The sequence below is a fragment of the Lolium rigidum genome, chromosome 1, assembly GCF_022539505.1.
Source record: "Lolium rigidum isolate FL_2022 chromosome 1, APGP_CSIRO_Lrig_0.1, whole genome shotgun sequence".
NCBI lineage: Eukaryota > Viridiplantae > Streptophyta > Magnoliopsida > Poales > Poaceae > Lolium > Lolium rigidum.
This window is the reverse complement of record NC_061508.1, coordinates 111,158,323-111,174,267: the sequence shown is the minus strand read 5'-3', so window position 1 is coordinate 111,174,267 and position 15,945 is coordinate 111,158,323.

Genomic DNA, 15,945 nt, shown 5'->3' with positions numbered 1-15,945 from the left:
TAGAAAACTAAACTCTATCCAATAAAAATATAATATGAAATTTTTATTTTTAATAAAAATTCAATTATTAATACTTGTTAATTAAGCCTTTAATTTTAATTCCAAATTTAATTAAAATTCAATAATTAAGAAAAACTTCTAAAATTAATAAAACCAGTAAGCAAATCAGGAAAATATTAAAACTAATTTTCCTTTGCTTATAATTTATTAAATCCTTAATAGGAGGATTTAAACCCCAATTAATAATTGTCTTAATTATTAATTCTTTAAAAATAAGAAAATGTCAAATCCAATATTATTTTCATTTCAAAGTTATTAATAACTTCAATTTTCTTAATGAAGTTATTAATCCTAGAATTATAGGGTAATTAGGAAACCCTAGTCCCTTTATAAACCAAGTGATAACCTCATAATTTTATGTGGAATCCTAAAACCCTAATTCAATTATGCACAAACCCTAGTTCCATTATTACATGTGAAGCCTAAATTGCTTATAAACCTAAACCTAGGTTAGAATATGTGATCATGTACCTACTTCTGATCCACAGAACCATAACTAGCAATTAAATACTTGTTATGTCCACATAAAATGTAGGAGCTCTATTATCAATCATTTAGTATTCCATATATGCATCCCTATCCAACATGGTTGATCAAATAGGGTCAACCAAATGCAAACCCTAGCTCATATCCTTATAATGATCATCCTTAAGTAACTTTAATTAGCACCACACCATGGTGATGAGCCCTAATAGCAACCATGCCTAGTATCTTGCATTACCTAACCATATTCCACTAAACCCTATTAGTGTTGGATACTTATGAACCATCCTATTTAGGAATCAACCATTCTCTACTTAGAAATCCAATAGCTAATCCAAGATAACCTCAACCTTAATTGTAAAACTTCTTATTACTTAAAGAAGTATGTTCTTCAAAAGTTATTCTTTTTAAGAAAATAAGGAATCATCATCAACCCTACCTAACAGGACCTATAAACCCTAGCTAGCTATCACCAACAAGATGAACCAATCTTGATAGCAACCTTATATGAATAATTGCTTAGAACACCAGGCTTAACTCCACCTTACAAGCCCTTTGTGTTGATGAATCCAACTAGGTTGTGATCCATCTAATACTTACTCCAGAAACTAGATGAAACCATATTCAACCATAGAACCCCACCAACCTAATTATCATACTTGTTCTTTACTAAAGGACATGTTCTTCAAAAGTTATTCTTTTGAAGTATAGGATAATTAATCATTAACCATGCCATATAGTGCTTAAACCAACCACTATTCATTACATGTTAGGATTATACCAAAGGTTATTATCATGTGCTATTAGTATTATTATTATGATTTATTACAACACTCGTTTATAATACCAAGCAACCAACCCTTAATAAGAACCTTGTGTGTAAATCACTCTAAAAGTGCAACACACCCTGAACAAATCATTACCACTCACTAATCCTAAATCATCGGGGTTAGGTCACGTTTAGAGCGATTGCATCTCATACTTATGCATTATTGCATCCTTGCCAATCTTTTAAACATCGTCCCTACGGACGATGATGCTATTTCAGAATTTGGAGTTATTGCGTATCGAAGACCTTGCCTCGCATAATCTTGCAGTCAAGAAAGGCAAGTTCATCGCTTGCTCATGTCATTTGAGTATTTTTACCAAATTACTTGCAAAGTACTATGTTTATCACTATTGCATAAAATGCAAAACCACTATTTTCATAACTATGAATATGACTATGTGGTGGGCAATGGAACCATGGATTGTGTTGATATGGTGGAGGTTCCATTGCAAGGGTTATATCCATCTAGGATTAAACAACAAATGTCGTCCAGTTGATTCTTGTGCCGTAATACCCGTGTTAACCATAAGATCCGGAGTGGGACGGAGTAGTCAAAAGTGTTTCCACCTCTCGTTCATCAACGGATGCTCATTACTGGGTGCACATGATCTTGCGAGACATGATGCAGGGGTGGGAACCCGTAGAAGTCCCAATGGTAATAAGGTCTATGATGGGTTGCAACTGCCGGCGTAGGAATGTATGGTAGAGCCCTGCATTGACGTCGTGGTCGGGGTCCACCCTGAAATATATGGGAATAATGGGACCGGCGTGGACCCAGGGTCGGAGATTGCAACAACGGGTGGGTGTTCGAGGTAGCGGAGGAACATGATTGGCTAGACCTTATACCGGGCCTCACAACAAAGGAAGTGTGGACGAGCTCGCGGCTCGGTTGGCACCAAGGTTAAGATCTCTTATGGGTAAAGCAACACACCTCTGCAGAGTGTAATGAACCGTGACTTGTCACTCCCTGTACCAGGATATGGAACTGCGAACGCTGCCGGAAAGGAACTCCATGAAGTTCTAGTAAACCGGTGAAGGCTGACGGACATAGTTCTTCTGAATAAAAGCAACCTTTTGAAGAAATGGTTATGAAAACCTGCATTGGTATTATACTTTCTGGTCTAATGCTGTAGCTAGTGCATTAAACACCTCTTTCCTATAATGAACTTGTTGAGTATGCTCGTACTCATCCCACTCTTAAATCCCCTGCTTAGATATGGGGGCATCGAAGGAGGATCTACAGTGCAACTCGAAGGTCGAGGAGTCAACAACTACTTCAAGAGACAAGACCCTGTCAGAAGAGTCAAATACACATCCAACAAGGAGAAAACCTAGATTAGCCATAGAAGGAAACTATCTTCATAAACCTAGCTCCTATTTAGTTAGAATCTATTCTTAGCCTCTATAGCTAGTTAAATACTCTACAAATAGAGTTCGTGATAAGACTAGACTATGAGTCGTTCTTCTGGAGTTTATTTGCAGTGTTACCTCATTGTAAAGTAGGAGGCTGTGTGGATCTTTTGTAACGAGTCAGTGTTGAAATTCTATAGACATGCCTTGGACCCGCATATGTTTCTGTTGTACCACTCTGAGCGATATAATACTAGTGGAACGGTGTTTCATTGGTGTTATATCAGACTTGCATACTACACCATGCAGTGGTATGCCGGGTCACCACACCATGCCCTTCATCAAGCAAGAGAGGAACCTCGGCGTCACTCCCCGGGCCTTATCGGTGAGCTCGGTAAGTTCCTAGATGCATCCTGGAACTCTTGTACCTGTGCGCAGGTCCACGCGGCGTCCCGTTTCGCCTCCGGCCCCGCGCCAGCCCAGTATAATGGGTCCCAATTCCCGACCTCAAACGAACACCGAGAAGCGGTGACTCGTGCCATCATTGTCCGGTAAGGACAATGTTATAAAATCCAAATGATGCATGCATGGGTGCATTATTTTATGTTGAATCTCTTTCCCCAGAGTACTTATTAAATTTGGATGGTTTGGATTTAATTGGAATATTTATGCCTTAGGCAGTAATTTATAATCCTTTCTATATTGTTTTCTTGTAAAAGAAAAGGTTTAGGATTAATAGAATTTTCCCTTGGCAAATATCAACCTTAAATGAAAAGTTTAATAATAATAGAATATTCCTCTTTTTGGAAACATTGAATTTTTGAAAATATTAAAGTTATTTGGAATTTTCCTTGACTTACTATACCCAAAGAAAATTGCAAATTTGAATTTTCAATTTAAATCCATATCCAAAATTCTTAAATTTGAATTCTCATTGTTTGTTGTATTTCTCATTTTATTTTGGTTAAGGAATATATTCTATGATAGTTTCATATTTTTCCCTGAATTTTTGGAGGTATTTGTAATTTGTTTTGAATTTTACAAAATTTCAGGGTTATTTGAATTGTGAAATTACTCAAATGCCCCTGGCCCATTTGGTCAGCCCACTTGGGCCGAACCAAACCAGCTCGGTGGGATCCGACCGAGTTGGCCCACCCTAGTCGCTCCTCTCTCTCTCTCTCTCTCTCTCTCTCTCTCTCGCGTAACCCTAACCCTAACCCTTGGCGACCCCGTGGCGATGGTGTCGCCGCCACGGTCGCCACCACGCTCCGGTCAGCTCAGACCATCCCCGGCCACGCCACCGACAGCGCTCGAACCGCCACGCGACGATCTTTCGATCTGACCGCGTGGATCATCGACTCCTTCCTCCTTCTCCAGATCGCCAATAGACTGGATCTGGAGGAGAATCGCCTCCGACGATCTGGTTTCTCCGGCGAGCTGTGTTCTTCGTCATCGACCCTCAAGTGCTCCTGGGACTGTCCTGGCGTGGGTGATGCAATGGCATTGCCTGTGCCATTGTCCCCAGGGCGCTGCGCTGGTGGTTGAGTTCGTCGGCGTAACGTCGGCGTCCACCCTAGACTTGCAACTGCTGCGGCCGCGCGGGCCCTGCCTCGCCATGTCGTAGCCTCTGCTTCCAGGCGCAGGTACGTCCTCTGTGTCCTCCTCCCACTCATCTCCTTGTTTGTGCGCCTCCATGGCTCTGCTGCTCCTCTTCTCTCTTCTCCTAGCTTCCTGATGATCCTAGGATCATGCAGGACCTTGTTACTGATGCCCATTGCATCCTATTCTTCCTCTCTGCAAGCCCTGGCCAGCCAAACCATTACTGGTCACTGGCCAATTGTATGTTGCTGTTGTTCATGGCCATGGCTGCTCTGCTCCATTGCTACTGCTATGCTATGATGTGCTATGCTATGCTTGATGTGCTGCCTAGACTTCTGGTGTCATACTCTTGCTTGTCTAGGTCTACTGCTATTCAATTGCTTGCTGGTGATTCTTGCTGTCAATGTTGTCCATTAACCTGAAACTTGTGATGCATGTGTTGCTCTCCTGTGTCTTGCCCATGATACAATTGATCCATTGGATCAATAGATCCTAGTGGCTAGGCTCTCTGTCTTGTTTGGCTGATGCTCTAGCCATTGGGTAAGCTCTCCAGTCATTGCTGGTTGCCAATTGGTTAGCATGTGCTACCTATTGATGGTTGTCTATCTCTCTGAATGGCTTGTGATGCTACTGGTGCTTTACCAGTGGCTTATGTGCATGCATGCTTAGTGGACAATTGAGCTACTTATGCTTGCAGTAATACTTGGTTAAATGGTTTTGATAGCTAGATAGGCATTACTAAAGCAATTGCTTCAGTAATCCTTCTGTGCATGTCATGTTGTTACCCTATGTTGATTTCTGTCAGTTATATTTGATGAACCATGTGTTGGTGATGATTCAACTGTGTAAATTGTTGCTTAAATGAATTCCAGCATGATTTGGAATGGATATACTTGTCTGAACCAACATGGTAATGAAGACAACTAGCATGTGTGGCTTAGTTTGCTTATTTGACTAGTGTTGTGACCTCAGTAGCTTGCTACTACATCTGGTTGCATCCTATTTGGCTATTTGGTGGATTTTATAAAAATATAAACAATATCGAATCATCTATATGAATGTCCTATGGTTTCTTTTGATGAAATCTGGGTTGATCTGATGGTTTAACACACCATATGGTGATAGGTTAGTTAGTTGGCTACTGTTCTAGGGTTCTAGTGACTTGGATGGCTAGTACTAGATATACTTATGCATATCCAGTGACTAACTCTCTAGTTCTTGGTCTGGCCTGTTCTTTCTAGCATCACTTGGTCAATACCAAGTGATGATATACCCTGTGGAGCATCTGCTCCACACTATGTGTGTGTATGAGCATGCTTATGATGGATTGGATCATGAGATCCATCCAGGTATGATGTATACATTGCTCCAGCTCCTAGATAGATGTTTTGTGTTGATGCAGTGCTTCTGGATGGTTGATTTGATCACAACCCTTCACCTCCTAGCTCCTGGATGATCTATCCTTAGGTCACCATGATTTATGGATGGTTGATTGGTTTTGGGTTTGGTTCTCTGGTTAATCTATGGAAATGCTCTAATGGTGGTTCTATGGTTATTCTTGCTGTTCTTCTTGATGAACTGATGAATCTAACCCTATCTCTAAGCACTGTGCTATTTATAGCACAAGGTGTTGTGCTCCTTGGTCGACATCACTTGTGTGTGTGTTGTGTTGTCCTGCCCTTCTACTCTTGCTCATGATGGTGAAAAGCTGATGGCTCCCTCTTTGGCTTTGGTTGGGACTTGATCCCTCCCTACCAAGCTTATTACTTGCATTTCTATTCTTTTTTACTACCAAGTGTCAATGACTCTTGTTACTGGACATATTCTTCTATTTTCTCATATTCTACAGGTTTTCAAGATATATCAAGATTTTGGAGAATGACAAGATGAAGAATTAATGAAGACTTTAGTTTAGAATTAGTCCAATTGATGTAATCTTCATTTTCTGTATTTTTTATTATTCATTCTTGTATATTGGATATTGTAATGACAATGTAATTATGTGTGCATGATCATAAAGCTCAAAGTTTTGATTATGAGCTCTTGTAATATTTGATATTCACTTATGAATTATTTGTCTAAATTTGATATGCTTTTGAATTATTTGTATATAGGTGATGTGTTTTTGAATTATTAATTCATAATTTATTTGTATATCGTTTAATTACCACTTCTGTTGTTTTGAATTAAATTTGAAATGCAAATCAAACATTCTCCCAAAACTCTATGTTTCAAAAGAGGTCACGTCAAAATTCATAACATTCACCTTGCTCTAAACCTAATAGCAACGAGAGAGAATCCTCGATCCCTCTTAGGTTTTATGCAATAAAGCGCAAAAATTTCCCCCATTTTGCGATGAAATGCACATCCCATTTCTAAATCTACCCTTCGTTGGTCTTATGTTCTGGGATATTACACACTCCTCCTCCTGCGCCAGTGATTACCATGGACGTGTCAGTGCCCAACTGGCCTTGGGAGATGCCGACGCTAGTTGACCTGACACAGCTTTCCGACGACAACGAGTAGTGGGATAGGATTTAAAGAACTTGAGTATCCGTGTGTTTTCGTTTTTTTTTATTATCTATGTATTGTCAACCCTCAATATATAGACCTCCTTGCCTCTACTTGGATTATATGAAAATTATTAGTACATTTATCGTCGGCTCGCTAGGGCAGCCTCCCGATCCGAACGAACATTCTAAACAACAATTCCAAATTGATGTCTATGAACCAAACCCAAACAGACCAAAGATGCCCTAACACCGAGGGCATCTCCAGCGGCCCGACGTAAACGGGTGCCTCCGCGTGGTCAGAAAATGCGTATGCACCCCTGCCTAGCGGCCCGACGCATAGTGACCGTCCTGTCCATGTGATGAAAACGCGGTCTAAATTTGCGTCGCGAATTAGTTGACCGCGGACGCTACGACTGACCATGTATTCTTAGCCAGCTCCGCACGCGAGAGACAGCGAAATCGAACAAACTTCGTCCGCGGTCCCCAAACTTTTGTCCCAGCCCTAGTGCGGCATCGCCACCCCACCGTCGTCGCGCCAGACCACCGTAGTTGACCAGGTCTCTTTGTGCGATGCCTCCTCCTCGTCCTATCCTCGAAGCTAGGGTATTGGAGGCAACTTGTCAGCATCGCTCTCGTCCGTGTTGGTTGCGCATCTGCAGGGAGAGCCTGCCAGCCGTGACGCACATGACCTACTCGACAAATTGCCAGGTAAGATTCCAACGAACTTTAAGGACGACATTTCCGGCATTTTGCGTCAAATTGACTAGCTCCGTTTCCTCGTAGATGGACATCAGACAATCGCTCAAGAGGCTCCGCAATGAACGCATAGACACCTCTTCTGACAAGGATTCCAACGATACATAAAAGCTCATGATAGTTGCGGCCACCATCCTGCACGAGCACCATGACCTGCAGATGCCGGTGAACCGGGGCTCGACGCAGGGCCGCCAGGGCAACGTCAGGCGCAACAGAGTTGGTGGGCATGCCCGGCTCTACAAAGAGTACTTCCACCTCACCGATCCGGTGTCCAAGCCGCACATCTTCCGGCGCTGCTACCGGATTTCAAGAGACTTGTTCATGGTCATTCTATGGGGCGTCAAAGACTACGAGCCCTACTTCCAATGCAGGCCCGATGCCGCTGGTAAGTTAGGCTTCACCTCTTAACAGAAATGCTTCGCAGCTATTTGTATGTTGTCGTATGGATTGGCTAGTGCTATTTTTATTCGACGAGTACTTGCGAATGAGTGAGAGCACCTTCCTTGAATCCATGTACCGGTTTTGTCGAGCCATGAATGGGGCGTTTGGCGAACTGTACTTGAGAGGCCCAACTGTTGAGGACACTAGGCGGCTGTTGTCTATCAATGAGGCTAGAGGGTTCCCAGGCATGATCGGTAACATTGAATGTGTGCATTGGCAGCGGAAGAACTATCCATTTGCATGACATGGTCAGTACAACGGCCATGCCGAGGGATGAACTATTATTCTTGAGGAAGTGACATCGCAAGATTTGTGGATTGGACACTCTTTCTTTGGCATGGTCGGCTCCCACAATGACATCAATGTGCTGACCTGCTCTCCGGTGTTCAACCGGTTTATGGAAGGCACTGCTCCTGAGGTCAGCTACGAGATCAATGGCAATGCATATGAAAAGCCATATTATCTTGTTGATAGTATTTATCCTGACTGGACCATGCTAGTGAAGACAGTCTGTAATCCTCAAACAGAGAAAAATAAGAGGATTGCCAAGCCTCAAGAGGCTTGCATGAAAGATGTGGAGGGGGCATTTGATGTGATACAAGCTTGGTGGGATATTGTTAGTCACCCAGCTAGAACATGGTCTCTTCAGACCATGCATGAGATGACGACATGTTGTGTAATCATGCACAACATGATTGTCGAGACGGAGCGTCCTAATGGCCGCAATTGTAATAGATGGGACTTTCAAGGTGAGTTGGTTGAGCCAAATCCTGGGGCTTGAACCTAGGAGGAATTCCTACATATGAATATTCAAGCTTGTGACAGCAACATTTCCTAACGCCTCTAGAAAGATTTGATTTGAGCATCAATTGGTATTGGTTAGCCATGAAGAGAATGATGAGTAGTCAATCTCATCTCGTTTTATTTGTTAAGTACGAACTATGCTCTATCTATTTTCATACCTGGCAAGACATATAGACTATTGCACTTATTTGCAACTATTGCACTTATTTGCAGTTTTCTATGAGCAATTTGTTGCATACATTGCACTTTTATAATGGGAAAAACAAAAACTAGCCTAGCAGATATAATGCATCGACCCGCTGAGGACACCCAATGCAGACGGACAATCACGACAAAGAGTTTAAATAGACGTCTACGATCCGACCCAAATGGAGGCGTACGGTTATTTTTGCAGTCCGAAATGCGTATAGCTGCTCGAGATGGCCCTAAGACTGCTCATAGTGGGAGTAACATAGGTAGTAACATCACACATCTCAAGACATTTTGGTGACATGGCATACTAATAAATTAAGAAAGAGAGTGAGGTGGTAACTAGCTATGTTACCATAACATCACACATCTCAAGGCAATATGAGTCTACAACATAATTAATGACACATTGTATGACACCACATCTAAATTACTACCCACTATGAAGGTAGTAACTTAGACTAGTAACATGACATATGTTACTAGTCTAAGTTACTCTCCACTATGAGCAGCCTAACTGCGCTGAGGGTAAGAGCATTCAGCGAGCGCGTCAACTTCCTTTTTAGTTGATGCATTGACGAGAGAGGGTTGACGCTGGGCTGTAGACTCTAGACTAGACACTAGAGGCAGCTTTATTTGGCATATACCGACCGAGTCAGCCACTGGTGCTGGAATAGCCACTCGGAAGCGTGCTGGGAAAGGTCTGTAGCGTGCATCGTCTCTCTCGCGCGGCCAAGGGAAAAGAAGCAGCGGTGCAGAACGGGAGCAGTGCGCGCGCGCGCGCTCTGCGGCGGGTGCATGCGGGTTCGTTAGGCGCGGGGATCCGCGCCCCGTGCACTCCGGCCAGATTAGGAAAAGACAAATCCCCGTTTCATTCGCGGCCGTGTCTCTGTCCCCCTGCGCCCTGATTTCGCCACCTTCCTCCCTGTGCTCCGCCGCGCGCTTCCATTGGAGCACAGGACCAAGTACTGTAAAATAGAGCGCGGTCGTACTATACCATGTGCGGCGTGGGGAATCCTTTCATTTCCAGCCGGTTGGAGGAGGAGCAGGAGGAGTCAACCGGGGTCGTACAGCGCGCAGGGCTCGAGGCGCTGATGCAGCAGCTATCACCTCGCTCCCATAGGCCGCTCCATTATTGGGGGGCACGGAATTCTCAGCACCATCTCGGAGCTCGATAGGAGTATCATGCACAGTACTAGTACTAGCCATTATGGTGATCCAACGGTCCAAAACGTACGTCCCGATTATGGCAAATGCAAGGGGTAAGCAAACAAGACATGCACCACATGTCATGTCGTCCCCGACTCACCACTACTTCATTGTACGCTGACAGCATGCATGCAAAGCCCTCGCCTGCCAAACGGGAGAAAGTCGACCGACGCATATATGCCACAATCACCAGTTTTGTAGGCTTGTAGCCCCATACAATCACCAGCCCGTGTCACTTCTTCGCGCGGGGTGCCGAAGAGGCACCGACACCTTTGCGGCACGTAGGATTAGGTGTGTGGGGTCTCCTGCACGAAACCAAACTAACCGGCAACGGTGCCAAGGGTTCAAGCACTAAATTTTCTTTCACTTTACCGGAACATACTCGCTCCGTTCCCCTAGATAAGAGCATCTCCACCGGCGCACCCCAATACCTATTTATGGGTCTGGCGCCTTTTTATGGCCACACTGTCACACTGTAAAAATAGTAAGCCAGTTTTTGTAACCCAATATAATCGACATCAACCCCGTGCCAACCCCTTTGCGTGGGGTGCCGAACGAGCGCGACGGCGCCTCGCGCCATGTAGGATTAGGCGTGAGGGGGCCTCGCACACGAACCAAACTAACACGGTGGCGGTGCTAAGGGTTCACACACTCAATTTTCTTTCACTTTACCGGAACATATATGTTGGCCTCTACCCCCTCAAAGACTCCTCTCCCGGGTAGCTACCCACCCCTTCCCCTAGAGCCGATCTATGCGGGTTCAAGTTCCTAGCCCCGACCTAAGGCGTTGCAGGTTGAAGATCCCCTCTTGACTCCGTGTTAGATCATCCACGAGCCACTATCTCTGGAACACCTAGTGTTATGCTTGGCGGAGTATGCTGGTGTTGTTGACGCCTTGGGCAGTGTTAGGCAGAAGGATGCGCCTTGGGTGCATGTCCAGCCTAGGCGCAACATGCGCCGCATGGCCCTTTCGCCCCTCCGGCATCTAACACCTGGCATCCTACTCCGTCTTGGCTTAACAAGAGATGCCATCGTTTCCATGAAGCACTGGGATTCAATTTACTAGGAGCTACTCATGTGCAACAATTATCGCCATTTTGGCCACAAAGCAAAGTGTTGCAAGGGAAAACTACTCATCACACTCCTCTGGACCAAGTTCTTCATGCTACAAAGGCGCTCGTTGTTGCTCGTCCCGGCAACGATCCCCTCCCAATCCACAGCTGCAGTCGGACTCAACTTGGCAGTTGGCCATGTGCACTTCCAGCCTTCGTCGCCTCACCGTCCAACCGCTCCGCCTCCCGAGACTCAGCAGTTGTGCAGAGTACCCTAGCTAAGCATGCATGTTACTTCGTTCTGAGCTTCACCACTGCCTCGCGACGGTTGAGAGTTTCTTGCTGAGAACTGGGGCTGCTCTTGGCATATCCCAAATTGTGCCAGATACCTCTCCCCTGGTCGAGCTCAATGCTGCTTCAGCTACCATTGGGGAAGAATGGCTCTATGGCAATCTGTCCCCCCATGTCATGATCGGCCTGCTGGCTTAGCCCCATGTGTTGGTTGCCTCTGATAGTGAGGTCATGGCTCCGGTGATGTTAATTATGCTCGAGCGGCAAGAGTTCTGTGGGGATTTAGCTACCATGTCGATGGCGCATCTGGAGGTGGACTCGCTTGGCACGTCGGTGGTGGATCCATGGCACCATCTCTTGAGACCAGCCATCCGCTTGTCTTCGTTAACTCCAAGGCTCCTGGTCATTTTGGAGACGCATGACCTGGATCTAGCAAAGGGTGTGCTTGCCTTATGTCGAGGAAGGTTTCAGAGGGAAAAATCAAGAAGGTGGAGTATCTCGGGAGCATAAGAAGGAAGAGTGGCACCACAAGGAAGGCGCATGCAACTGCTTGATGGATGGTTCTCATCTTCTCGGGTTGTCATGTCCATGATCTTTAGTCATGTGTTTCACTGGCGTTTTCTTTAGGATGTGGTGATGTGTGTACTAGTGGATCATCTTGGAGACCATACTAGGCCATGGCCCGGTCTTTCAAATCTTAAAAACAAATTAGCAAGGCATTGTGATCAGGTTTATTAAGACAATAAATTCCCAGTACATTTTCCGTGCAAACTCCCGATTTGCGTCAGCGCACATTCCTTTTTCCGTGGACGTGTGTGCTGGGTTGTTGGCGCTGGTCGCTTGGTCGTGGCCTGCTAAGCTTTGGTGCTTCCCATGCCTTTGAATATGTGGTGTGTGGCCCTTTTCTTTGAAATGGTTTGTTGCTTTTTTTTCTTTGCTCTATTGTTGACTTATGTGACTAAGGCTACAATTACATGTAATGTGTCTTTCATAATGCACACGTTTTATTACTACCGAAAGCACATAAGTGGCAACATACATTTTTCAGTTGCGCTTGGGTTGTATATGTCCCTTACCTTTGGATTACGTTTTGACTCATGCTGATCTAGACATAGATGGGTCGACCTTAGAAATTTGCCAGTTTTACATGGATTGCAAATGAAACTTTTTGCAACTAAGATTTTTTCAGTTGCACGTGGGCTGCAATTCAAATTTATCTAGTTGTGCGTGGGTTGGAACTGAGATATTTCAGTTGTGCATGGGTTGCAGCAGGGTTTTTTTTCTAGTTGCGCAGATTGCAGGAGAGTTTTTTTCCCAGTTGCGCGATGGTTGCAAGTGAATTTTTTTCCAGTTGCGGGTAAATTGCAACTGGGATTTTTCTAGTTGCACGTGGGTTACAATTTGGATTATGCCACTTGTACGTGGTTGCAACTAGGATTTTTCTACTTACGTGCGGATTGCAACTGGATTTTTTTCCAGTTATGCGCGGGTTACAACTGGATTTTTTTCCAGTTACGCGCGGGTTGCAACTGGAATTTTTTCTAGTTACCCGAAAGTTGCAACTTGGATTTTTCTAGTTGCACATGTGTTATAACTTGGATCATCTCAGTTGCATACCGGTTGTAACCGATATTATCTTAGTTGTACATGGGTTGCAACTGAGATTTTTTTTTTAGTTACACACAGGTTACGTTTGAGAATTTTCTATTTGCCAAGAACTATATCTATCTACCGATGAGAGCATATATTCGATTTTTTTGTTTCCGGTCCGAGTCTGCCCTGTTTCCGATTCGAATTCACAGTCCGATATATCCACATTTGAATTCAAAACTGGTCAATATCCGTTTGGATGCGAATCCGGTCAATATCTGATCTGCATCCGAATCCGAGAAAATATGTGGGAAATGATATGGTATGAGAGAAATCCGATCGGATTTGTTTACACCCCTACATTACACATGTGTTGCAACTGAGATATTTTTGAGTTGCACATGAGTTGTAACTAAGATTTTCTCAGTTACACCTGGGTTGTAACTGAGTTTTTTCCATTTACATATGAGTTGTAACTGAAATATTATTTATTTTTAAGTGAGATCTGTTCACTTGAGACCTAAATAACTAAGTCGAGATAACACTCTGGGTGCAACGTTACATATAGTGTGCAACTGAATGATAACACGAGGTATGCAACTGTGGCCACATATGGCATGTAAATGAAAAATAGTACTTACACGTTGTGGCTGTCTGTTATCTTTTTTTTTAGTCTACAATAACAGTGCGAACCTACAAGAAAATGAAACATGTTCACGTTTGGGTTGTCACCCTTTTCATGGGCTACATATTCGTGGGCTGGATAGAGCTCATGGGCGAAACTCGAAGATATACATACATGGAGGGCCTTTTCTCAAAAAAAAAACATACATGGAGGGCCACCCTCAAAAAAAAAAATACATGCAGGGCAGCTCCAATCGGAAAATCAAACATGCAAAAGGCACGCACGCACGCACGCGGCAACAAAGAGCAAAGCAGAAAAATACTCTTGATAGTTCAGCTGCCTGAGACTGCCCTTAGAAAAAAGTCAAGCGTATCTATGTACACATATTCGACTGCGATTTCAACATTTCTCATTTTTCTTTGCAGCACACCGTGCCCGGTTTATCTCTCCTACAAACAAATGCTCTCTGACTCTGATCATCACTGTAGGCAATTCGTATCAGCCCCACCGATCAATACAAACAGTGACTGAGGGCATCTCCAGCGGGGCGAGCGACCGTTTGCATCAGCGCGGGTCGAAAATGCGTCAGGAACCAGCTCCAGCGGGACGACGCATAGTGACCGGACCGTTCGTAGTGACGCAAACGCGGCGTATATTTGCGCCTGGGATGCGTCGCGGCGGACGCTGCGCGGACGCCCCAAGTGACCGCTCGCTTTTTCACCGGGCCCGCCTGCCAGCAACCATAGGGCTGTATCGAGGGCATCGCTTCGGCGGTCATCGCTTCCGCATCTATGCCGAAATGTCGTGGCTGCCTCTTCTGCACGCGCACTGACGGGTGGCGTCTGGGCTTCTGCGCCGCCATCTATGTCATCGTGTCCCGCGCGCGCTCGGCCTTAAAATTCGACCAGCATAGTCCATGGCATCGCCCACCCCACGAACACCTCAACTCCCACCCCCTCACCGCCGCGCTCCACCGCACCATGGGAAAAGAAGAAGAACGACTTCGAGGCGTCCGGTAGCGGCACCAAGAAGGCGGAGCGGACGCAAAGGGTGCCTCTGTCCGTCAACGTGGCGCGGCTCATGTACAACAACTGGACGCCGTGCGGGCTAGCGGGACGTGCACCTCCCTGGTGGCGGCAGATGAGCGCAGATTGTACACCGTTGGGAAACCCCAAGAGGAAGATATGATGAGCACAGTACCAATTTTTTCCTCAGTAAGAAACCAAGGTTTAATTGAACAGTAGGAGAAACGCGAGACTTCTGAAGGTGTTGCTAGCTGACTTGTGGCAGGGCGCACTACCGGCATCAGCAACAACGTGGAACATGCACACAACACAACCAAAATACTTTGCCCCAACTTACAGTGAGGTTGTCAATCTCACCGGTTTTGCAGAACACAAAGGATTACACGTATAGTGTTGAAAAAGATGTTTGTCTGTAGTGGAACTAAAGAGAATAGTGCTTGCAGTAAGTAAACAGAACAGGATGATTGTATCAGTGTAAAAGAAAGGACCGGGGTCCACAGTTCACTAGAGGTGTCTCTCCATAAATATAAATAAAATGTTGGGTGAACAAATTACAGTTGGGCAATTGACAGAATAAAGATCATACATGACAGGATGATTACTATGAGATTCGTTTGGGCATTACAACATAAGACATAGACCGTAATCTAACTGCGTCTATGACTAATAACACCTTCCGGTTATCGTCTGAACCCCTTCCAGTATTAAGTTACAAGCAACAGCTTATCGCATTAAGCACTATGTGTAAAGTAAACACTAGAATTATCCTTGGATAAAACATTGTTGTTTTCTCCCTAGTAGAAACATCACATCTATCTACTATCTTAGAAGTTATTGTGACTCTTCCAGAAAACTAGAGGATTGAACCCACTATAGAGCATAAATACTCCCTCCTGGAGTTAGAAGCATTTACTTGGCTAGAGTATCTACTAGCAACGGAGAGCATCCAAGATCACAAATAACATATGACAAGTATATAATCGATCTCAACATAGTATTCAATATTCACCGGATCCCAGCAAACACAACATGTAGCATTACATAAAGATGATCTTGATCATGATAGACAGCTCACAAGATCTAAACATGAGGCACAAATTGGAGAAGACAACCATCTAGCTACTGCTAT